Below are 23,450 nucleotides of genomic sequence, written 5' to 3' on the forward strand. Positions count from 1 at the left end.
ATCTATTTAGAGTTTCTTCAGTCTTGTACATGGCAGGCACTTTAGAAATATAATAAGTTCAATTTGAATTTATTGACAGTACAGCAAAAAGCAATTGGATTAGATTATTAACTAAGGTTTTTTTGAGTTCTAAAAGGTGTTTGCATCAGAGGAAGGCTTCTGGAAGAGGTGGAGCTTGAGCTGAGCCTCGGGGGATGGAAATCTTCCGTTTGTTTCAAAAGATTGGGGAACTGTATGGATATGAAAAACTATAATGAGAATGGTGAGGGTGGTGGGAGAGGGAGGGGAAAGATCTTGCCTAGTGTAGGAAGTAAGTGTGGGGCTAGATTCTAAGCAAAGAAAAATCCACCGAAGTAGGAAAGTGACTAACAGACTTTAGAAAGATGTACATCAATAAGGATGGAAACAAGAATGATTTAGGGGTTAACTGTCACCCAGAAAATAAATCAAAGCAGCAACTCCCACCCCCAATGGTCAGTTAATACAAGTTTGCCTATACTGTGTATGGTATCCTGTGCACGTACAGACACATAGCTTGTATGTATAAATACATTTGAGTCGCACACCGGTGTGTAGTTTTTACTGTGTGTAGCTTTGTAAAAGATGTTATTCCTTCTTTGAGGAGAAGGTGCTCCTGAGGAAAGAGACGCCTCGACTTGCTTTACTTAATTACCAAACACGAAGCCTTTACACTAAAGAGGCCCCAGGCAGCTATTCTGACCCGGTTTTACCAACCGTGAGGCTTTGGGCTGCACGCCACCCGAGAGGAATCTGTGTCATCCTCCCAGCTTCTGGCTGCAAGAAGATGCTGAAATCCTTCCAAGGAAAAACAGCTACAATAATAATATGCCCCAACAACGCCCCTGTCTTTCCTATTTCTCTTGGGATCTCAGCATTTCCTCAGGGTGCGGAATGAAGCCAGTACCCAGAGCTGGCTCGACTTGTACACAATAGACGGGAGGGTAGCGGGGAGGTACGATCTACCTCACCGTGGGGCGCCCCTGCAGGCAGGGGTGCTGCAGGAACTGGGCCCAGCCCACCCTCGGTTTCGTGCGTCTAGTCAAAGACTGGCAGGAGTGTGTTCTTTGAGATCGGCGGCGCCGGCTACTGCGAGAGCAGCCTCGGCAGACCCCGCTTGCCGGAGGCGAAGGTGGGCACCCAGCTTAGGGTCCGGCAGGAGTGCCCGGACCTGGAGCTGCCTGCACTGTGAACCAACGTGCGGAAGCTCCGAGCGTTCCCGCACCGAGAGCGCCCGGGAGCTCGGCTTGCGAACCTTCGGAAGTAGAACACTCCTGCCTCGAAGATTCGGTGTGACCGAGGCGTGCCAGCTGTGGAAGCTTGAAGCCCCAGAGGTGTGCCAGCCGCTCGTACCAGTGTGGGACAGAGGGCCCGCTTCTGCCCGGGCTTGGGCGCTCCACTGAGTCCCCCTAGTCCCCCCAGGAAGCGCCCCGCCTCTCCCTCCTTACTTCCCTCCTCTCCAACCCCCCTCCCCCAGCTGTGGGAGGAGCCCGAGCCACCGCCCGGCCCAGGAGAGGAGGACCGGGTCCCGGAGCTGGAGCAGACTGGGGCTGGAACTGGGAGGCTGAGCGGTTATGTGGGCTGCGGCGTGAGCCCCGTCTCGGGCGTCCCGCGGGCTCCTCGGGCCCGGAGGGAGCAATCCCCTCGGGGATGCCCCAGACGCACCGCTTGGGGGTCGTGGTGATCGCTCGGTGAGGCGGGGTCGGCACTCCGGACCCACGGCGTCTGCTGCGCCCGAGGGTAATCGGGAGCTCGGAGCCCAGGAGCGGTAAGTCCAGGCTGGCCTGCCCCGACACTACGGGAGCGGGAGGACGGGACGGGACGGGGCGGGACGGGACTAGGCTAGACGGAGCGGCATTGAGCTGAGCGGACTGGAAGTTTGGGCCCGCTATCCGCCTCGTCTCCAGGCCTAGGTCCGAGCTCGAGGGTGCGAGCCAGGGAAGTGGAAGCCCCTCCTTGAGCGGGAACTGTCCACGGGAAAAGAAACCAACCAGGTCTTGGAAGTCCCCAGGACTGGAACTGAGCCCTGGCTCCCACATCCACCCGAGAATATTTCTCCTTGTATGTTTGGTGATCTTGCTCCGGCCCCGTCACCGGAGGGCGCCCTACTTCCTCCCAAACTGCGGGATTTACGAGGAGTGGGTCAGGGAGCTGTCCCCTCCAGCGACCGGCCTCTTCCGAAGCCCCCATCCCACGGTGCACTGGACTCTGAGCCCCTCGCGGAATCGGACTAGCCTAGCATTACTTCTGACCTGTAAAAGGGAGACCTGGGGAAGAGGAAAAACGAGCACAAAAGAACCAGGCTCCCTTCATCCCAGGTTTTTGGTTTGGGGTTTGTTTGCTTTTTTTCTTGCGTGATGCCAGACCTTTGCCGTTCTATTATCCAACTTTCTCCACCCCCCACCAGGAAATCTCAGCGGTATTGAAACCCTGGAATCAGAATTCCCTAATCATCTGGATACTCACCCCCTCCCCCGCCCCCAGCAGAGGCGGGAATGGGTGGAGTCCACGTGGATGGGGGACGGACCGAGGGAAGGGGTGTGGAGCTGGATTTCTACTCTGAAGTCAGTTTGCAGACTAGTCTTACCCCCTCCCCCCCCAAAAAGCAGTCTGGCACCCATTTATTTTGAAACGGGGAAGGGCAGTAGGGTCCCGCTTTTCCTTACCTTTCCTCTTTTCATATGGCACGGGTTCTGATGAGAGCTCAAAACAGTTTCCCCACCCTGTTCATCCCTTCCTCCCATCTGATAATGTCTCATAACTCCCCTGTGAAAAGGGGAGAAGGTTTTGCCTGGAGATGGCTTCAAGGTTTGGATATTAAAAGGTCCCAAGATGTTTTATTGAGAAGTTAGAAGATAGTACTATTTAGAGCTAAATCAAATCCCAAATTGGAGCTTATTTAATGGCACACTTTGTACGGTTGTAAATGCCTTGTGGTTAAAGTCGAGGCTGATGTGACACCTTTGTATCATATCAAATTCCGGGCTGAAATGTTTAGAGGAGATGAAACATAGGATGGGGGGAAAGGAGAGATCCGAATAGGGGGATGGTAGTAAAAATCACCAATCTTTGTGTGCTTATGCTTCAGGTCACAAGGATAAAGGAAGCATCATTAGGCGTTTCTTCCAAGAAAACTACTTGGGGAGAGTGGGTTATGGCTTTCTCTGGGAGGCTGAGCTCTTATTGAGGTCTGAGGCCTTCTGGCTTTAGTGTTTCCATAAGGGTAGTATAATACATCTGTCTGTGAGCCCCAAGCCTTGTGGTGAAGTGGTAAAAGCCTTGTGGTGTAAATTATCTGGGCCCCTTTCTGCAAATCACAACTTTAGAGCTGAGTTCCTTGTGGAGTCAAAAGGAGTAGTAATCCTTGTCCTTGTCTCTGGGAAAGATTTGAGGATGAAAGCAAAATAGGTGTGGAAAAGTGCTTTGCAATACATATGTAAAGAATTGTTATTATAGTAATTTTCCCTACGGTGACACCCTGTGCTTCTGGTGATAGAATGTGGGATTGGCAACGTGTGGTAGTCAGGCAAATAGGACAAGTGGGACACCTTACTGGAATCATTTCTTTTTTCTTTATTGAGGACAGACAATGAAGGGGAGTGATTTGATACTCAAATTCCACTCTAGGTATGTTTCTTAGGATCTTATTGTTGTTGCCCACATTCTCCAGAAGTAGCTGTGAAAGAATCATGGGTCCCTGAGTTGTAGAATCCAAATAGTTATTTGGTAGTAGAAACAAGTGGACCAGGATTAAGACTGATGTCAACCTATTTCCCCCCTCTTTTACTCCCTCCTACTTTTTAAGAGCTTTATTTTGCTAGGCTGAGAGGAGAATGATGGTAGGTCTTGGCATCCATTCCATATGCAGCTTTGAGGATATGACAATTTTGACATGAATCCTAATGAAATTCTATCTCTATCCCAGCCTCAAAGTTTAATTGATGTGGGTTTGCACTCATTCTTTTTACACACACACTCCTCTATTCTTTCCTACCATCATTATTATCATTGTCATTGATAATACATGCAGCTTACTTATGCCCACATTTATCTCTTTATTGCCCTCTGGGTAACCCACTATTTATTCTTAAAAGTCTGTGATATTTTGAGACTTGTAGCTTATGTCATCACCAGAAAAAAATTGAAATTTTAAAAATGAACCTTTTTTTAATGAAGAAATTTGGGAATCATTGGAGGCATTTCACATTTTCCCAAAAACAAAACAGCCTGCTTTCTTCCTTTTGTTAATTTCTGGATCCAGTTCATGTCCATCTTTGGGATCCTTCCAAATCTGACAGACCAGCTTTGTAGGTTGTATGTCCTACTGCATACTATAATCTGGAAAATAAGCAATTTTTATCCACTTTTTTCCCCCCCTATACCACTATTTATGCCAAATTCTTTTGAGTGATCTCATTTAGGAGGCTCTGTATTGTTACAGGACTTGCTTGATACAATCGGCATTATGTCATCTTTATTAAAAACCTCATCTTGTTTGGCAAATCTACTATTTGAATTTTCAGGTAGACATCTTCCATTACAATGGCATATACATTTGCCAGACATCTATCTTCTTGTTTTATAACTCATTTGGTATTAATGATGAGAGGGTCAAACAAAGTTATCCCTGTTGTTAAAAAAAAATCTTTTTTCACAACTTCATACAAATATTCAAAAGGATCCAGGGATCTTATCAATGTGGGTACTTTCTCCAATCTTGCAGATTTCAATTCATTCATGACTACAGTAGTCATATGACCTTTGGCAGGTCATTTAACCCCTATGAATTTCTGTTTCCTAATCTGAAAATGGTGATCATTTGGCAAGCTTGAAAATGTTATATAAATATGTTACTCTTATTGCTCCAAGTACATAGTACAATATTTTATCTCTTAATCTCATGATGTAATTGAAAGAATATTGAATTTTAAACCAAAAGACCCAGTTCTGGCTATATTATGAACTTCTGTATGAATTTGATAAATGTATTCCTCTATCTGGATCCCATCAATAAAATATGCTGATCTCTAAGGTCCCTTCTGGAGACTAATAGGACCATGAATGGAAGATGAGTGAATCAATTTTAGACCTGAGTGTCCTTTTGAAACCATTCCAGGATTATTCAAATCCAGCCTCAGACATTTTTCAAGGTCTTTTTTTCAAGCTAGATCCCAGGATATTCCCTCTCTCCCCTAAGCCTTGAGAGAGAGAGGTGTGAACAGAGGAGGCTTCAGGGTACCATCATCTTGACATTCATGGATTCATAAAATGTTAGCACATTCTTGCTAATCAGGATGTTTATCTAAGGACTGCCTATCCTTCTCTAGTGGTATTAGGAATCTAGCTCCCTAATATAATTCAAATGACAATACTACCTAAATTGATATTCAGTGCCATACTAATCCCAAGAAATTATTTTATAGAGCTAAAAAATAATAACAAAATTTATCTGGAAGAACAAAAGGTCAGGAATTTCAAGGGAATTAATGAAAAAAATGCAAATGAAGGTGGCCTAGCTGTACCAGATTTAAAACTATATTGTAAATAGTGTTTACCAAAATCATTTGGTACTGGCTAAGAAATAGAATAGTGGATCATTGGAATAGGTTAGGTTCACAAGACACAGTAATCAGTGACTATAGTAATCTAGTGTTTGATAAACCCAAAAAAAACCCAGCTTCTGGGATAAGAACTCACTATTTGACAAATTTTATTGGGAAAATTGGAAATTAATATAGCAGAAACTAGACATTGACCCACACCTAATACCATATTCCAAGATAAGATCGAAATGGGTTTATGATTTAGACATAAAGAATGATATTATATAAGTGTGGTACGGAAATGGTGAGGGGGTCACCATTTAATAAAAAAGCTGGAGAGAGCTGTAGAGGAGAGGAAGCACCTCCTGTGGGCAGGACAGCCCCTTTAATCCCTAACGCAAAACACTCCCTCCCACCACTGACCCTCATCCTCATTGCCTGAGAGTCTTACATTCTAAACTCGAGATCTGCCCATGAAATTGAACTTGACCAATAAGTACAGAGTTGCCCATATTTGGCTGAAATAGGGAGATGATATCATGGCCTTGACTCGATGTTTAGAGTCCTTCAGGCCTACTCAAACTCTGAAGTAGATGAAGCCTTACTCTATTTTCACTACTGTCTTGAAAGATCTCACCTCATCTCATTCATAAGCAAATTAGAAGAACAAAGGATTATCTACCTCTCAGATCTGTGGAGAGGAAGGAATTTGTGGCCTAAAAAGAACTAGAGTACATTGTGGACTGCAAAATGAGTAACTTTTGTTATGTTAAGTTAAAAAGTTTTTGTACAAAGAAAAAAGATGCAGACAAGATTAGAAGGGAAGCAGTAAGGGAGCTGCTAGGTGGCGCAGTGGATAGAGCACCAGCCTTGAATTCAGGAGTTCAAATCTGGTCTCAGACACTTAACACTTCCTAGCTGTCACTTAACCCCAGCTTCAGGGAAAAAAAAAAAAAAAAAAGAAGGGAAGCAGTAAACTGGGGGAAATTTTTTTACATCCAAGAGTTCTCATAATGACCTCATTTCTAAAATACATAGAGAATTGACTCATTAAAAAGAATTCAAGCCATTCTCCAATTGATAAATGGTCAAAGGATGTGAACAATTTTCAGATGAAGAAATTAAAATCATTTATAATCATGAAAAGTGCTCTAAATCATTATTGATCAGAGAAATGCAAATTAAGACAACTTTGAGGTACCACTACACATCTCTCAGATTGGCTAAGATGACAGGAAAAGATAAGGATGAATGTTGGAGGGGATGTGGGAAAATTTGAACACTAATACATTGTTGGTGGAGTTGTGAAATGATCCAACCATTCTGGAGAACAATTTGGAACTATGCCCAAAGTGCTATCAAACTGTGCATACCCTTTGATCCAGCAGTGTCTCTAATGGGCTTGTATCCCAAAGAATTCTTAAAGAAGGGAAAGGACCCTGTATGTGCAAGAATGTTTGCGGCAGCCCTTTTTGTAGTGGTCAGAAACTGGAAACTGAGTGAATGCCCACCAACTGGAGAATGGCTGAATAAGTTTTGGCATATGAATATTATGAAATCTTATTGTTCTATAAGAAACGATCAGCAAGAGGATTCAAAGAGGCCTGGAGAGACTTACATGAACTGATGCTAAGTGAGAGTAGAACCAGGAGATCATTGTACATTGCAACAGCAATATTATATGATGATCAATTATATGATGATGATCTTTTCAACAATGAAGTAATTCAGGCCAGTTCCAATGGTCCTATAATGAAGAGAACCATCTGTACCTAGAGATAGGACTGTGGGGACTGAATGTGGATCACAACATAGTATTTTCACCTTTTTTGTTATTGTTTGCTTGTATCTTGTTTTCTTTCTCATTTTTTTCCTTTTTGATTTGATTTTTCTTGTGCAACATGATAATTGTGGAAATATAGGTGGAAGAATTGTACATGTTGGATTTGTACATATTGGATTGCTTGTTGTCTGGGGGAGGAGGGAGGAGGGCAGGAAGGAAAAAAATATTTGGAACACAAGGTTTTGCAAAGGTCAATGTTGAAAATTATTTATGCATATGTTTTGAAAATAAAAAGTTTTAATAAAAACAAACAAAGGAATCCAGCTCCCAAATGAGAGGGGGCCTCTGGGATAAAAGACTAGAATTTACCCTTGGCCTTTACTGAATTGGGACAATGAGTCATTGAGGAAACAGGGTCAAGCCATAGAGGTTCAAATTCTAGTTCTGTCACTTTGTGACCTTGGAAAGTTACGTTACCTCTCAGGGCCTCAGTTTCCTTCTTTGCAAAAAGAAGTGGATAGGATAGCTTCTCTGTTAGCTGATCTTTCTTTCCCTTGTTTCTGGGAGGGCCTCACAGCAGAGCCTTCTTGCAGCCCTGGCTGGGATTAGATTCCATATATCACTCACTTATTTCCCTAGCTACCCTTTACCTCCTCTACTCCAGCTTGCTACATCTGTGTGATCAGCTTTAGGCATAACTGGCTCCCTGGGAAGAGGAAATAACTTCAGGGAGTAAATGAACTGTTGAGTGGTAGGGATTAACTCAGACTGAGATCTTTCCTTCATATGCTTGAACCCCTCCACATGATTTTCCTGCCTAAAATCACAGGTTCAGATTCTTTTCCTTATTGTGACAATGTCAAGAGCACAGGATTTGGAGTCAAAAGAAACCTAGCTCTAATATTTGGCCTCTGGCTCTAATATTTTACTAGTGAGTTAACCATGGGCAACCTGTTTGAACTTGAGTTTCCTTATCCCTAAAAAGAGATTATTCAGTATCTATCTTGTTAGATACTCTGAGGAAAATGCTCTGAATGCTTTGTATATGAATTGTCTTTCTTGTTATTATCCCCTCAGGAAGACTTCCTCATAGGGACTGGACTTCTAGCTAAATGTTAGCATTTACATCGTGCTTTAAGGTTCACAAAGCATTTTATGAATATTATCATATTTTATCTTTACAATCATTCTGAAAAGTAGGTACTATTATTCCCATTTTACAGATGAGTAAACTGAGACATAGTAGTTAGTGAATTGGTTATATGATTAGTAAGTGCTTGAGACTAGCTTTAAATTTAGATCTTTCCTAAATTCTAAACTCCAGGTCTAGAACTATATCCATTGAGTCATCTAGTTATAATCTCTGTTGACAGCAACAAAGTGAACTATTAAGTGCTTGCTGTGTGCAGGGAATTTTTCTAGACAGTTGGGAGATAGAGTCTACACTAGACCTGGTGCCTGACTTCATGGAGCTTCTACTCTAACAAGAGGATAGTGTACTGACAGTGAAGATTACTCATTAATAATAGTCCCTTCCTTCTAGTCACAGGGGGACTTTTTAGCCTTACTGAACGGGAAAAATCTGTTTCCCATTCTCGGGACCAAAAGGCCCCGAGATCTCTTGACAATTAACTTTTCTTGGCCCAGAGGACAGCAATAGAAATTGTGGGTTGAAGGTAGGGAGGCTTGGATGGGTATGATCACAGTTGTACTCATAATTACAATTATTGAACTATTGAGGGGTGGGCATCTGGGAAGATGCTAAGGTCCTTTTCATTGGAGGGCTTTGGCCATAAGTTGAGTGGCCTTTTGCCGATTTGCAGGAATTCTTGGTCAAGAATAGGATGGATAAAAGGGCCTCTGGGATTCCAGACAAATCAGAAATCCTATAATTTTATAACAAAGGTGAAAACACTTCAAGGGTTCCATAGGAAGAATGATCTTTCCCTTGAGAGCCAGGCACAGAACTTAGATCTGCCTGAGCATAAAGAGAAAGTTAACCTCTGGAGGCTATGTGTGGGGAGTGGGAGGCAGCATCAAAGTACCAGTGCTGGCCTTGGAGTCGGGGACACTCCAGTTAAAATTCTAGCTCAGGCATTTAGTAGTTGGACAAGCCATTTTGTCTTTCTCCGACCTAACTGTAAAATGGGGATAATTGCACCTACCTCATAGGCTTGGTGTGAAGATTGAATGAGATAAAATATGTAATAATAGCTAACATTTATCTAACACTTTAAACTTTGCTAAGCAACTTATTTATATTATCTCATTTGAGACTTGCAACAACCCTATGAGGTAGGTTCTATTATTAACCTTGCTTTACAAATGAGGAAACCAAGGCAGGCAGAAGCTAAATTTGTCCAGGGTAACAAGACTAATAAGGATCTGAGGGAAGACTCAAACTCCTGACAAGTCTGTCATTATCCATTAGGCTGGCTGCTTCTGTGTGGAGTGCTAAATGGCTGTTAGCTATCAGACTCATCAGTTCTATTTGGTAGCACATATTCAATGACACATTTGCCATTCTTCGCTCCTTAATCTTTATTCTCAGATACAAGGGGGCAGGGCTGGATTTTTAACCAGTAGCAGAAGACTAAGCAGCCCAAGCTCATCAGATGTATATATACCTTCTGCTACTGATGGACATCCTGAAGTGAAGGCTCTATGTGACCAGTGTAAGTGAGTGCTAGGGGGTGCTGTTGGCAACCTAGTCAGGAGGGAAGGAGATTGGAAACTGAATTGGTAAATATTTTCCTTCCTTAGACTAAACCTGGGTTCCTTTACCCCTGGAATCCTGAATGCAGGCTTGGTTTTGAGCCATGGAGAAGGAGGGAGGGTATATTCATTTCAAATCAATGCACCTTTATTAAGCATATACAGTATATCAGACACTGTTAAGTGTTGGAGGTACAAGACAAAAACAAGACAGTCCTTGTCCTGAAGGAATTTATATCCCACTAGGAAGATAAAACATGTAAGCAGAAAAAGTAAATAAAAGCGAGGTGCAAAATCATACAAGTCATTTTTGCTAAGAGAATTGAAAAAGGTCTCATAGGAGGTGGCACTTAATCTGAGCTTTGAATGGAGGTAGCACTTCCAAGAGACACAGGTGAGGAGAAGACAATGTTCCAGGCTTGGGTATCAACCCATGAAGACATAAGAATTGTACATATATATAGAATAGTAAGTAGTTCAATTTAATTGAGAGGGAAAATAATGAGTAATTAGCTTGGAAAGATAGGCTGAAATCATACTGTGAACCTTTAAATGCCAAATAGAGAGGTTTGTTTTTTAATTTAGAATAATATAGAGAGATATTTAATGAGTGTAGGGGATTGGCGTGGTCAGATCTGTGCCTTAAGAATATCAATTTGGAAGCTGTGTGGAGGATGGAAGATAGAGAACAGAAAGATGGAGGATAGAAAATGGAAGGCTGGCTTGGGGAAACCAATACTATTGTAGTAGTCCAATGGGAGGTGATGATTGAGGGTGATTGTGGAATGATTGGAAAGAAGAGGACAGGTGCAAAAGATGCTATAAAAGCAGAATAAATGAGATTAACAAGTGAGTGGATATGGAGATGAATGATATAGAAGGTATGGAAATAACTTTTAGGTGTTGAATTTGGGTGACTGGAAGAATGGCGGAGGGAAGTTAGCAAAAAGGGAAGGCTTAAGGGGAAATACGAGTTTCCTTTTGTATATGTTGAATTTGACATGCCTATGGGATATTGAGGTTGGAGATGAGAGAGTTATTCAATCACTTGATTTTGAAGACGATCTGTGACAACACTATTTTGTGAGTCAATTGGATTTAAGTAAGTCACGGAGTTGCATCAAGTCATCAGCCTCAATTGTTCTTCTAGAGTCACCCAGATCCAGTGGTGGGGACAAAAATCAGGACAGTGTCCCAGAATGCAGTATAACCCTTGCATCTTGGATTCCTGACCAATCTCTAAGCACTTCACAGCATCTGCTTCAGTTACCTTTGTGGCCATTGGAACAAAATATTCTCATTAGTCTATTTTTCCAGGGGAAGTCATCATATTCCTGAGATAGACTCCCCTTTAACTCATGGTTTGAGGCTTGTGATGATAAAGTGGAATTTAAGAGAAATAAATGAGAGATACATATGTAGGTTTGGGACTCACAGACCAAGTCTGCATAGAAATAAAAGCAGGTGATAGTGCAGTGAACATTGTACTAGCCTGAAGAAGACCTGACTGTAAATCTATCCTCAGACACTTATTAACTGTGTGACCATAGGCAAGTCACAACTTCTGTTTACCTTAATTGCTTCAGTTATAAAATTAGAGCACCTACCTTGCCAGGGATATGAGGAGGAGCAAATGAGAGATTTGTAAAAAGCATTTTAGCATAATGCCTAGCCCATAGAAGGCACCATTTGAATGCTTATTCCCTTCCCACATGATGGTGGAACCCATGGATATCAGGAAAGAGGTAGTATAGAAAGAGAGGAGGTGAGGTCCTGGGACTAATCCATGTAGAAGAAGAAGGATATGATCCATACTGCACAGCAAATCGAGAAGGATTGGTCAAACTGGTAGGAAGAGAACCATGGGAGAGCAATAGCACATAAACCAGGAAAGAGAGAGTAGTACACAATCACTGCTATTCCAGAAAGTTGGATCAATAAAACGGAGGCCTCCTTGGCTGAGTAAGAGAATGACTCAAGTTTTTAAAGCCAGGAATGGCATGTAGGAGGTGGGTAGTCAGAGGGGAATTTGCACATGATCATCTCTAGAACTTGAACATTCTCATGAAGCTTAATAGGAGGAAGTTTTCTGGCAGAAAAAGAGGTAGACTTGATTCACAAAGTAGGAAGTAAACTTAGCAACTCATTTCCCTAAGAGTTAAATGTTTAATCTGCAGCTTCCCTTCCCTGACATTGACAATTTGTTTGCAATTTATCATTTCAGAGAATTGCTTGAAGATAATGTGAGGGACTTAGTCATGGTCACATAGATGACATCTGTCAGGAGCAGGACTGGAACCCAAATTTTGTTGACTTCAAGGCCAGCCCTCTATACTTTCAGGGAATGCAGGTCACAGGCATAAAGGAAAGAGCCCTGGATTCAGAATGAGAAGGTGAGGGTTCAGATCTTAGCATTACTATTTACTACCTGTGTGTTCCTGTATAAGTCACTTAATTCCCTTGGCTTCAGTTCCTTATTTATGAAATGGAGAGGTTGGGGTAGATGGCCTCAAACATCCCTTCCAGTTCTAAATCGATGATCCCAGATTTAGTCCATCACCTTCATTTTATTTCTTTTTTTTTTTTTTTATTAAAAAATATGTCTTTTAGAAATAAAAACAGCTATACTCATTTCTTAATATATTTCATCTCTTTGTAACAAAGAAAAACAAGGTAAGCCTGACTCACCAACAAAATAACCAAGTCTGTGAATTTGTGTGATATTCTGCACCTATGGTCCCCCATCTTTCTAATGGAATGAAGACTGTGTTTGTTTTGTCCTCTATTTTCCTGATCTAAAATTACTCGTTGCAATTAATCCAAGTTCATTTTTTTTTCCTACCATGAAGAAGGCTTCTCTGAACAAATTGTTAAAGAAAAGAAACAAGCGTTTGTTAGACACCTACTATGTACCAGGCACTATGCTAAGTGCTTTAATATTAACTCATTTGATTCTCACAACAATCCTGGGAGGCAGGTGTTGTTATTATCCCTATTTTACAGTTGAGAAAGCTGAGAGAGGTTAAATGAATTTTTAGGGTCATAAAAGTAGTAAGTTTCTGAGACCAGATTTGAATGTAGGTCTTTCTGACTTTTATTATGGACTTCTTTGGGGCATATTTCAGTAGTGGGGCCAATGAGTTCAAAATTATAAATAGTTTAAAGATTTCTGACATAATTCCAGTTTGTTTTTCATAAATGGTTGCACTAATTCACAGCTCTACCAACAGTACATTAGTGTGTCTGTCTCTTAAAACCCTTCCAAACACTGAATACTTCCATTTCAAGAATTACCTTTGCCAATTTAATGACAATTGCTTCCAAAAAATAAAACCTGAAATCCAGAGAGGCAGTGACATGGCCAAAATGACAGAGCTCAGACCCAGAACTTCTACTTCCAGACCTCCATAATGAGGGTATTCTGTCCACTACTCTCATGGTGGCCCTAAATAGGTTTAAAAAAAAAAAGGTTAAATTAAATAAACTCTAACATATTATTAATAGAAACCTAAGATGTTTAACTTCTCCTGGGCACCCACTTGCATTTCTTGCTTCCCACATTGCTAGGTTAACCCACCTTGGTTCCCTAAATTTAATAAAGGAGTGAAGTTGGTGAAGTAGCCAGGTTCAGGCTGACTGTGTTAATCGGGAAACAGATTCCTTCTCCTTTCCTCTGGTTGGGTGGTTTTCTTGGCAGCAAAGCCTCTGGGGGCTGAAGTAGGAAAATGATTTGGACATAGTTTTCCAAAGCACCAGAGAAAAGAACTTTTGTTCCCAGAAGGAGCCTCTTGGAACTTCTCCAAAATTCTCTATCTTGCCTCCATTCATCTAGCAAGCATTTATAGAGCACTCATTATGTGTCAGATCCTAGATTGGCCACTGAAAAAACAAAGACCAAAAAAAAAAGAAAAAGAAAAAAAAAACTAAACTAAAAAAGGAAATAGTTCCACCCTCAGGGAACTTACAATCTATTGAAATAATGATCACCACCCACCTGTACAACTGGAATAGCCTTCTTATGGGAAGCTGAGGTGGCTCCAGTGGATAAAATGTTGGCTTGGAGTCAGGAATTTCTGAGTTCAAATGTGGTCGCATATACTTACTCTAGCTATGTGAATAAGTCACTTAGCTTCTGCTTGCCTTAGTTTCCTCAGTTGTAAAATGGTGATAATAGCTGCATTTACCTCCTAGGGTTGTAGTGAATGAAGATCCAATGGTTTATGACACTATTTATGAAGCTTTTAACAGTGTCTGGTACATAGTGTTTCTTCTTTTCCCTTCCCTTCCCTTTTTCTGCTTTCATTTTACTACCTTCAGTCCATCTTCCAAATGTTTAAAAATCTTCAGTGATTCCCTATTGCCTGTCAAGTATAGCTTAAACTGTTTTACCCAGCATTCAAGGCCTTTCTTTCTAGCATTATCTCATAGTATCTCCATGGAAATACTTTAAACTCCAGAAAAAAGTTGACTTTTCTTTTGTCTTCTGAACATCTGAGAGTCCCTGATTGCTAGTTTTTGATTACACTGAAAGTTTCCTCAAATGCCCTCTTTTCCCTCCTCATCTGTTGAATTTCTCCCCAGTCTCTAAAATTAAACATACACACACACACACACACACACACACACACACACACACACACACACACACACACATACATATATATATACTGGCACCCAAGACCTCTTTTCACTGTCATTTCTTTATAAACATTTGTTGGGTTGTTTCTGAACACAAACTCTAATGGACTGAAAATGCTCATTGGGGTGGTCTGGGCTTTCATTTGGGAAACAAATGGATGACTAATAAGTCAACAGCAGAGTCTAGGCTAAACCTGGACTTTTCATCCCTAGCCAGATAATTGGACTTGGTCACTCCTTCTCTCCTCCATCTTATCTTTTCCCTAGCTGGAGTGCAGCCTCCTCTCTCCTCTATTTACATCAAGTTTCTGTTCAGAGGCATCTCCTGAAAGGATTGAGTGATTAATAATAACTCAGATTTACATAGTACTTTAAGCTTTCCAGAGCATTTCATTTGCAGATTAAGAAACAGACAAGTAAGAGTCAGAAAACCTGGGTTTGGAATCAGAGGAAGTGTGTTTGAATTACATCTCTCCTACTTAGTACCTGTTGGACAAGTTAGACAAGTAGCTTGATCTCTCTGAGTCTCAGTTTCCTCATCTGTGAAATGAGGAGTGTAGGCTAGGTGAGCTTCAGGGTTACTGACCCTTACTAACCTTAAATTTATGATCCAGTGAAATGTCTTTGACATGCTCAAGCTACATTATTAAGTATTTGAGGGGCTAGTTTTGACTCCCAAATTCAGTGCCTTGTTCTCTGCCTCTCTAATCTCATTCACTTAACTTTCTTTTAGTTTTTTGAGAGATCTGCCTGATACAAAGAAGTATATGATTTCAACCTCACTTCTGTTATATGAAATCACTTTCACATCTAGTTGCATGGATCCTTTGTGCCTAGAGCTACCTCCCTAAGTTTAAGGACTAAATTGCTTTCATCTCTGTAAACAATGGACTTGATTTTCTAAGACACAACTGAGCACTAATGATTTTTTTTAACCATGTACATGTTCCTAAAACCAACTGTCCCCTTTCGTCTTGGAAAACCTACTTAAGTCTTAACTCCTTTGAGGCAGGGGTTGGGGAATAATGTGCCCCCAGATTTCGAAATAAGATCATCAGAGGCTAGCATTGTAAAGTAACTCAGTAGCTGAATCCAAAGGATGGGACATTAGGAAAGAGGAAAGGGGAAATCTGGTATTTGCATATTAAGTGGACTTTCTGTGTCAGTTATTATGTTCAGGATTCTTGTCATTCCAGCTGTGAGTAAAGGAGAGGGCTTGAGAATGAGGCTGGTGAGGGAGAAATGGAGCCTGGGCTAATTGTTAATTCTGAGGAGAGACAAATGAAAAAGAAGAGGAACTGGGGAAGGATGGAAGTAGGAATGGGCAACAGTGAACTCACTGGGTAGCTAAAAACGATTTGGAGATCTTTGACATCTGTCTTAGCTCCCCAACACCCATTCCCACATGGATGAGGAGATGGAAAGGAGAAGATGTAAGTAGTTGAGCCCTTAAGTAAAGCTGGGAGGGGATTTCACATCTGGCAGGGTCTCTAGGCAGTCTTTGTATCTAGTGTTGTGGGATAGAACAATTGGTTACATCATTTTCATTTCTTGTGTGCTTGCTATATGTATAAGGTGCTCTGCTAGCTCCATTTTACCTTCTGAAAAAGAGCCAGTTAGGGTAAATTCTCCAAAATACCTTACTCATCTCACCCCCAATGTCATTTGCCTATGCATCTTAAATGCCCTTTTATGTCATCTACACTTCTCTCAATTTCATTAGCTTAGATCATTGAAAACAGGCAGCAAAGACCTCACATTTCAGCTTGTTTTCCTCACATGCACTGTCTTGCTAGAACCCAATCACAGCTCTGGAAAAAGTTGAGGAAGAGAGAGAGCTGAAATTGGGAGAGATGCAGTTCCTTGCTCTATGTGCCATCGTGAATGAATTTCCTAGTCAGGAGTAGAACTAAGGTCTTCTGAGTGCTGTGATGTGTTTCCCACTGCACCTTAGGTCTCCCAATACCCTGAAAATTTGTTTTAACTAAGTTTTTCATGTGATGTTGGTTCAGTATTCTAAAGATGGCCATTGATTGTCTCAATAATACCATTAATTAGATTACTGTATCCAGAAAGTGAGGTTCTCTCCTGCATCTGAAATCAATGCTAGGAAGAAATGAATGGGTGGAGGCAAGAAAGGACCTAGGGGGAGAGCAGTTCTCTCTAGTCATCATCCACAGCCAAAAGCATTAAGTCTGAGTCTATATTTATCTCGATAATGGTCTGACTGTAAAAGAGTGAGTGTATTGGCTTGTGAGTGCAGCAACCAGCAGTGGTAGTTAAGTGTTTCCAGCTCCTCTTGCTTTCTCCTCCCTCTGGCTGCTAGGTAGTACCTGCAAAATATCTATCTGATTCCTGGAGTGTAGGGTGTACAGTCTTGATGGAGCACTGAGCGTAGAGAACACAGAGCAGAGATCATCCATCCTTTTCCCATAGGGAGGGGGGCAAGCCACACATTTAAGTGTGCCTGAAGAAATCCCCATCATTGGATTATTTGAACAGAGGCAAGATGATGTTATAGAAATTTGTTTATTAGGGAGGAGGTAGAGGTAGAGAACCTGAAGTTGTTTTTTTTTAATAGTATTTCATTTTTCCAAATAGATGTAAAGATAATTTTCAACGTTTATTTTTGTAAGACTTTGTGCTCAAAATTTTTTCCCTCCCTTCTATATCTCCCTTCTCCCCAAGATAGCAAGCAATCTGATATAGGTTAAATATGTGCAATCCTTCTAAACATATGTCCATATTTGTGATGTTGCACAAGAAAAATCAGATCAAAAGAGAAAAAACCACCAGAAAGAAACAAATGAACAGACAAAAAGGTGAATATATTATGTTGTGATCTACATTTATTCTCTCTTTGGATGCAAATGGCACTTTCCATCCCTAGTCTGTTGGAATTGCCTTGAATCACTGCATTGTTGAGAAAAGCCATATCCATCTAAGTTGATCATCACATAATATTGTTCCTGTGTACAATGTTCTCCAGTTTATGCTCACTTCACTCAGCATCACTTCATATAGGGATGGCATAAAGTTTTACCAGCTTGGAGATTCCAAGAATCTTAACTTTTTTTTTTTTTTTTTTTTTCCCCTGAGGCGGGGGTTAAGTGACTTGCCCAGGGTCACAGAGTTAGCAAGTGTTAAGTGTCTGAGACCAGATTTGAACTCGGGTCCTCCTGACTTCAGGGCTGGTGCTCTTTCCACTGTGCCACCTAGTTGCCCCATCTTAACATTCTTTGATTCTTGTTTACAAAGTCTATGATCCTAAAATTCATAAATTTTATTCTAATATACTAATAGCTTTGTACTAATTTTTTCCCATCCCCTTCTCCATAATAAACAATTGTCTGTCTCTTCCCATCAACCTTTCCATCTCTTACTTCTTTATCCTATTCTGTTAGGATTACAAGGTGAGAACTCAGGTTGTCTAAACAATTCTCTAGCTCAGAATTCACACCTTTGGTTCAGGCCTTTGAAAGGAGTTTGCACCTTTGGACTTCTGGGGGGGAGTTTACACATTTAAAATAGTTTACACCTTTAAAAAGGAGTTCTGAAAAGGAGTTTACACAACCTTTGGAGGGAGCAAGTTCCTTGGTTAAAGCAGTTCCCACAAGCCCCTGAGTTCTCACAAGCCCATTCTCAACATTGGGCCTGGACAAGCAGTCTGGATTGGGGAAGGACAAGAGCTGGAGGAGATTCAGAGCTCCCAAGAAACCTGCTCACAGAGAAAAAGATTTTACAGAAAAGAGATCTCCTCCCAGAGAAGGATTCCAATTGAGAGACGACAAGAACTTTACAATTTGGCGCCCACAACGTGGAGCAAGGACTTTTGCTTATCCTGACAAGGACTTATTCTGAAACCTTCAGAGGAGCTAGCCGGGACCTTGACACTATTCCACAATCTTCTTCCCATCCTCACTTACAAGGAGTGCTTTAAGGATTCCAAGAGTCCCTTGTTCCCCTAAGAGAAGAACTGGGGGCTGGAATTTTAGGCTCCTATATCTGATCTTGCTCTAGGACTTTGTGAAACAGCCCAGCTCTCCTTTGATCTTTCCCATCAGGAAAATGACTCTCCCTCACATATTAGTTGGGGAAATAATTAATTTCTGGTTATTTAGCATATTTTGAGAAATAGAATGTTCTGGTTTATCTTGTTGCTGGTAAGTAGAACACACGTAGACAACCATTTGTCAGTGTCATAGAATATAGAAATGTGTACTTTAGTGAAACTTGGGTATAATTTATGATCTTATTTTTGTAATGCTTTAAGATTTATATCCTAGATTAGAGGCAGCGCAAATTTCACCTTTCCCATTTTGCAGATGAGAAAATTGAGGCTTGAAGAAGTGATGAGATGTTCATGGATACATAGCAAGTTAATAGCGGAACTATAGGCTAGAACTAGTCTCTTGTCTAGAAAGCTAACTCCACTTACTTAAAGGAAGCTGCAGATCATAGGCTGCATCTGGGAACAAAAAGCAGCACACAGCTGGCTGAGCATTGCACCAATAAGGTTTCTTCTCTAGAAATGGAAGTTTTTCCCAAACTCACTGAAAGGAGGAGCAAGTACTTTGTGAATCAGACTGAAAGAGTGGAGGATGAAGGTGGAAGACATTTTGTGACTTTGGTTATTGTTAATTGAGGTTTGTTAAGAGAATATATAATAATAGAATAGATAACCAGCAGTTTGAAGGAGATTCCCACATCTTTGAACCCTGTCAGGTTGAGCCTCCCAAAGCAGATGACTTCCCTCATCCCTCCTTCCCATGCTACTGTAAACTTTTCTCAGTGAAGAAGAGCAAATTTCTTCTTTTAGTATGAATGCTAGCCAAAAGTCTAGGGGAGGTTGGTGAGACCCCAGTGACCATTCTCTCCGTCTGTCTGATCTCTGATCTCTCTGATGTCTTCATCTCTCTGTTCTCTCTCTGTTTCTTTGTGTGTGTCTCCATCTCTGTCTCTCTTCCTCTCTCTTTCTCTGTATTCTTCTCCATCTCTGTGTGTCTGTTTCTGTCCCTCTCTCCTTTTAGAATGCTTAGTCATTTCCATATCTTGACAAATGGATGCACCCCTTTGTGGTATGGTTGCAAGTTGAATGGGACTCATCATCGGAATGGGTTTATTTGTGAGTGAAACAAATTCCTTCCTTGGGCCCGGTGAGAAGGTGAATGTCACATAACGACTGAGTACTGGGAAGGACACTTTTGCTTAGTCTTTGAAGGATCCCATCTGCTTTTTGCTGTGAAAAGAGGTCCCATGGATAGCACTAGTCAGGGCAGAAATTAATTCAATTTTACCCCCCTAAAAGGGTTAGATAGCAAGGCAGGGAAGAGTTTGGTATAGTTGACTACAGTTGGATAGCTCATGTTTATGAAATTTATAAGCTCTTTATTTCTTGAACTTTGTGTAAATTTCTGCTTATTTATTACCTATTTAGTGCTCTTCCAAAGAAGGGACGATTTCATTTTTGGTCTTTGTATCTCTGTCATGGTTTCTTACACACAGTAGATTGAATTTCCCCCCCTCCTCCCCTGAGGCTGGGGTTAAGTGACTGCCAGGGTCACACAGCTAGGAGTGTTAAGTGTCTGAGACCAGATTTGAACTTGGGTCCTCCTGATTCAAGGCTGGTGCTCTGTCCACAGCGCCACCTAGCCGCCCCCAGTAGATTGAATTTAATTGAATTGGAATACTGTGAGTCTCTTAATTAATTCCCCTACCTACTCTGCAAGATATATTTATTTTTCCCATTTTCACTAATGGAGAAACTGAGGCCCAGAGAATTTTAAATTTTAAATTTCTCATGTGAAGTTTCTTTGTAAAATAATGGAAGAACCAAAAATATTATGAACACCTGCCTTAATTCCCTGTCACTTATTTTGTGTACTAGATTACATTTACACAGCAGCTTTTTGTTTGTTTTTTATCTATATCTGTCATTTCATTGTATGGTGAAGTCCAAAGAAAAAGGAAAAAACTCCTTCTACCAAAGTACATCAGGAACTTCTTTGCATTTTACAATATTAGAAAGTTGCCTGGAGTACTGAGAGGATTTTTTGTTTTGTTTCGTTTTGGGTTTTATACTACAAGGTTAAGGGACAGAGTCATACAGTCAGGGTGTATCCGAGACAAGACTTGATCCCAGGTCTTTGTGACTCTCAGAAGCACACTCTGTCCTGGCTCTTTTATGTAATTTACTAAAATGCTTTCCTTGTAACAACTCTGAAGGATAAGTTGCATCCTACTTTAATCTGAAGCTTAGAGAGATTTGTCACTGGTGCAGTCAGAAATCAGTCTTTTGAATTCAAATCTACTTCTTTGTTTGCTATGGTCATTGGCTCCCCCAGCTCTCCCAAAAGATCATGAATGAAGAATTGGAAGTTACCTGAGAAGTCATCAAATTCAACAGGGAAAGGAAGGGAAGAGTTGTCTCAGCTAGTAAATGTCTCAGGCAGGATTCACACTCGGATCTTCCTATTCAAAATTTAACACACTATCTACAAGTTTGGTGGCAAACTCAAATGGAAATGGATTCCTGTGAGCCACATGTTGACTTAGAAAAGCATAAATGAACATTGCCTATGTTGTACTGTATTTTTTATTTATTTTGTTAAACATTTTCTAATTATGTTTTTAAGAAAAAATTCAGGTTAAGTGACTTGCCCAGGTCACACTGCTAGTGTTAGAGGTCAGATTTTATAAAACTTAGTCCTTTTGACTGTGGGGCTCTATCCACTGTTCCATCTAGGTGTCCCCCAATAACATTTCATCAGGTTCCAGCTTCTTGCTGCTGGCCTAGATTTTGACACCTCTGTACTTCTCTTTTTTTTCTCTCTGTCACTTACAGTATATGTCTCTCTGTCTCTGTCCCTTCTCTGTCTCTGTCTCTGTCTCTGTCTCTCGTTCTCTCTGTCTCTTCTTCTCTCCTCTCCCTTTCTCTCTCTTCCCCCTCCCTCCCTCCTCTCTCTCATCTTTCTTCCTCTCTTCTTCTCTCCTTCCCTCCCTCTCTCTTCCTCTCTCTTTATCTCTTTCCCTTCCTCCCTCCCTCCACCCATCCTCTGTGGTCTCTCTGTTTCTCTCTTTCAACTCTGTTCTTTTTCTCTGTCTCTTTCTTTCTATTTTCTCTTCCTCTCTCTCTCTCTCTCTCTCTCTCTCTCTCTCTCTCTCTCTTCCCTTCTCTCTCTCTCTCTCTCTTCCCTTCTCTCTCTCTCTCTGTCTCTCTCTCTCTCTCTCTCTCTCTCTCTCTCTCTCTCTCTCTCTCTCTCCTCTCTCTCTGTCTCTCTCTCTCTCTCTGTCTCTCTCTGTGTCTCTGTCTCTCTCTCTGTCTCTGTCTCTCCCTTCTCTCTCTCTCTCTCTCTCTCTCTCTCTCTCTCTCTCTCTCTCTCTCTCTGTCTCTCTCTCTCTCTGTCTCTCTCTCTCTCTCTGTCTCTCTCTGTGTCTCTGTCTCTCTCTCTGTCTCTGTCTCTTCCCTTCTCTCTCTCTCTCTCTCTCTCTCTCTCTCTCTCTCTTCCCTTCTCTCTCTCTCTCTCTCTCTCTCTCTCTCTCTCTCTCTCTCTTCCCTTCTCTCTCTCTCTCTCTTCCCTTCTCTCTCTCTCTCTGTCTCTCTGTCTCTCTCTCTCTCTCTCTCTCTCTCTCTCTCCTCTCCTCTCTCTCTGTCTCTCTCTCTCTCTGTCTCTCTCTGTGTCTCTGTCTCTCTCTCTGTCTCTGTCTCTTCCCTTCTCTCTCTCTCTCTCTCTCTCTCTCTCTCTCTCTCTCTCTCCTGTCTCTCTCTCTCTCTGTCCTCTCTCTGTCTCTCTGTCTCTCTCTCTGTCTCTGTCTCTTCCCTTCTCTCTCTCTCTCTCTCTCTCTCTCTCTCTCTCTCTCTCTCTCTCTCTTCCCTTCTCTCTCTCTCTCTCTCTTCCCTTCTCTCTGTCTCTCTGTCTCTCTCTCTCTCTCTCTCTCTCTCTCTCTCTCTCTCTCTCTCTCTCTCTCTCCTCTCTCTCTGTCTCTCTCTCTCTCTGTCTCTCTCTGTGTCTCTGTCTCTCTCTCTGTCTCTGTCTCTTCCCTTCTCTCTCTCTCTCTCTCTCTGTCTCTCTCTCTCTCTCTCTCTGTCTCTCTCTCTCTCTGTCTCTCTCTCTCTCTCTGTCTCTCTCTCTGTCTCTGTCTCTTCCCTTCTCTCTCTCTCTCTCTCTCTCTCTCTCTCTCTCTCTCTCTCTGTCTCTCTGTCTCTCTCCCTCTCTCTCTCTCTCTCTCTCTCTCTCTCTCTCTCTCTCTCTCTCTCTCTCTCTGCTCTTCCCTATCTCTGTCCTCCCTCCTTCCTTTGTCTCTCTCAGTTCTTTCCTTCTATAGAATGCTATTTTTCTCCTCAGAAGTTTTCTTCTTCCCCTTGCCATCCTCTAGACGCACAACCTCTTCCCCATCCCTACTAAGGCTCCATTCTGCCAGAAATGGTCCCTGCCTATTCTGTTTCAGGTGTAGAGGTCCCAGCATCCTGGCTACGGGCCACTAAGGAAGATGCTCTCCTGCCCAAGTTTCTCCCTCCCCAAACTGGGATTAGCCAAACCCAAATTGCCTGCTGGGCTGCTACAGGAGGTGATTATGGGCTTGGGCTACATTAGGCAGAGTTTCCATCTGGGCCAGGAGGTTCTCTGCAAATGACATCTTGTCCAAGTAGGGTGGGTGTTTTTTTTTTCCATTGCGTCAGGCCCTCTCTTCTCTGTGTACAGCCCGCCCTGTTGGCATTCACAGTGTAGGGGCCTGAGGGCCACAGTATTTGC

The 23,450-nt window shown here is 41.9% G+C and overlaps 1 protein-coding gene across 2 annotated transcripts in view; it reads left to right on the top strand.

Annotated features, from left to right (window-relative positions):
- The first annotated feature begins 921 nt into the window (after window positions 1–921).
- CPNE2 (copine 2) overlaps window positions 922–23,450 on the top strand; it is an 87,288-nt gene continuing 64,759 nt past the window's right edge. Inside the window, exons 1-2 of one of the 2 annotated variants that reach the window (XM_074293490.1) lie at window positions 922–1,786; window positions 12,284–12,452. The gene's annotated coding sequence lies outside the window, so the exon portion shown is untranslated. The remainder of the gene's footprint in view (window positions 1,787–12,283; window positions 12,453–23,450) is intronic. The other variant, XM_074293488.1, reaches the window with a different exon arrangement.

The sequence above is a fragment of the Sminthopsis crassicaudata genome, chromosome 2, assembly GCF_048593235.1.
Source record: "Sminthopsis crassicaudata isolate SCR6 chromosome 2, ASM4859323v1, whole genome shotgun sequence".
NCBI classification, from domain to species: Eukaryota; Metazoa; Chordata; class Mammalia; order Dasyuromorphia; family Dasyuridae; genus Sminthopsis; species Sminthopsis crassicaudata.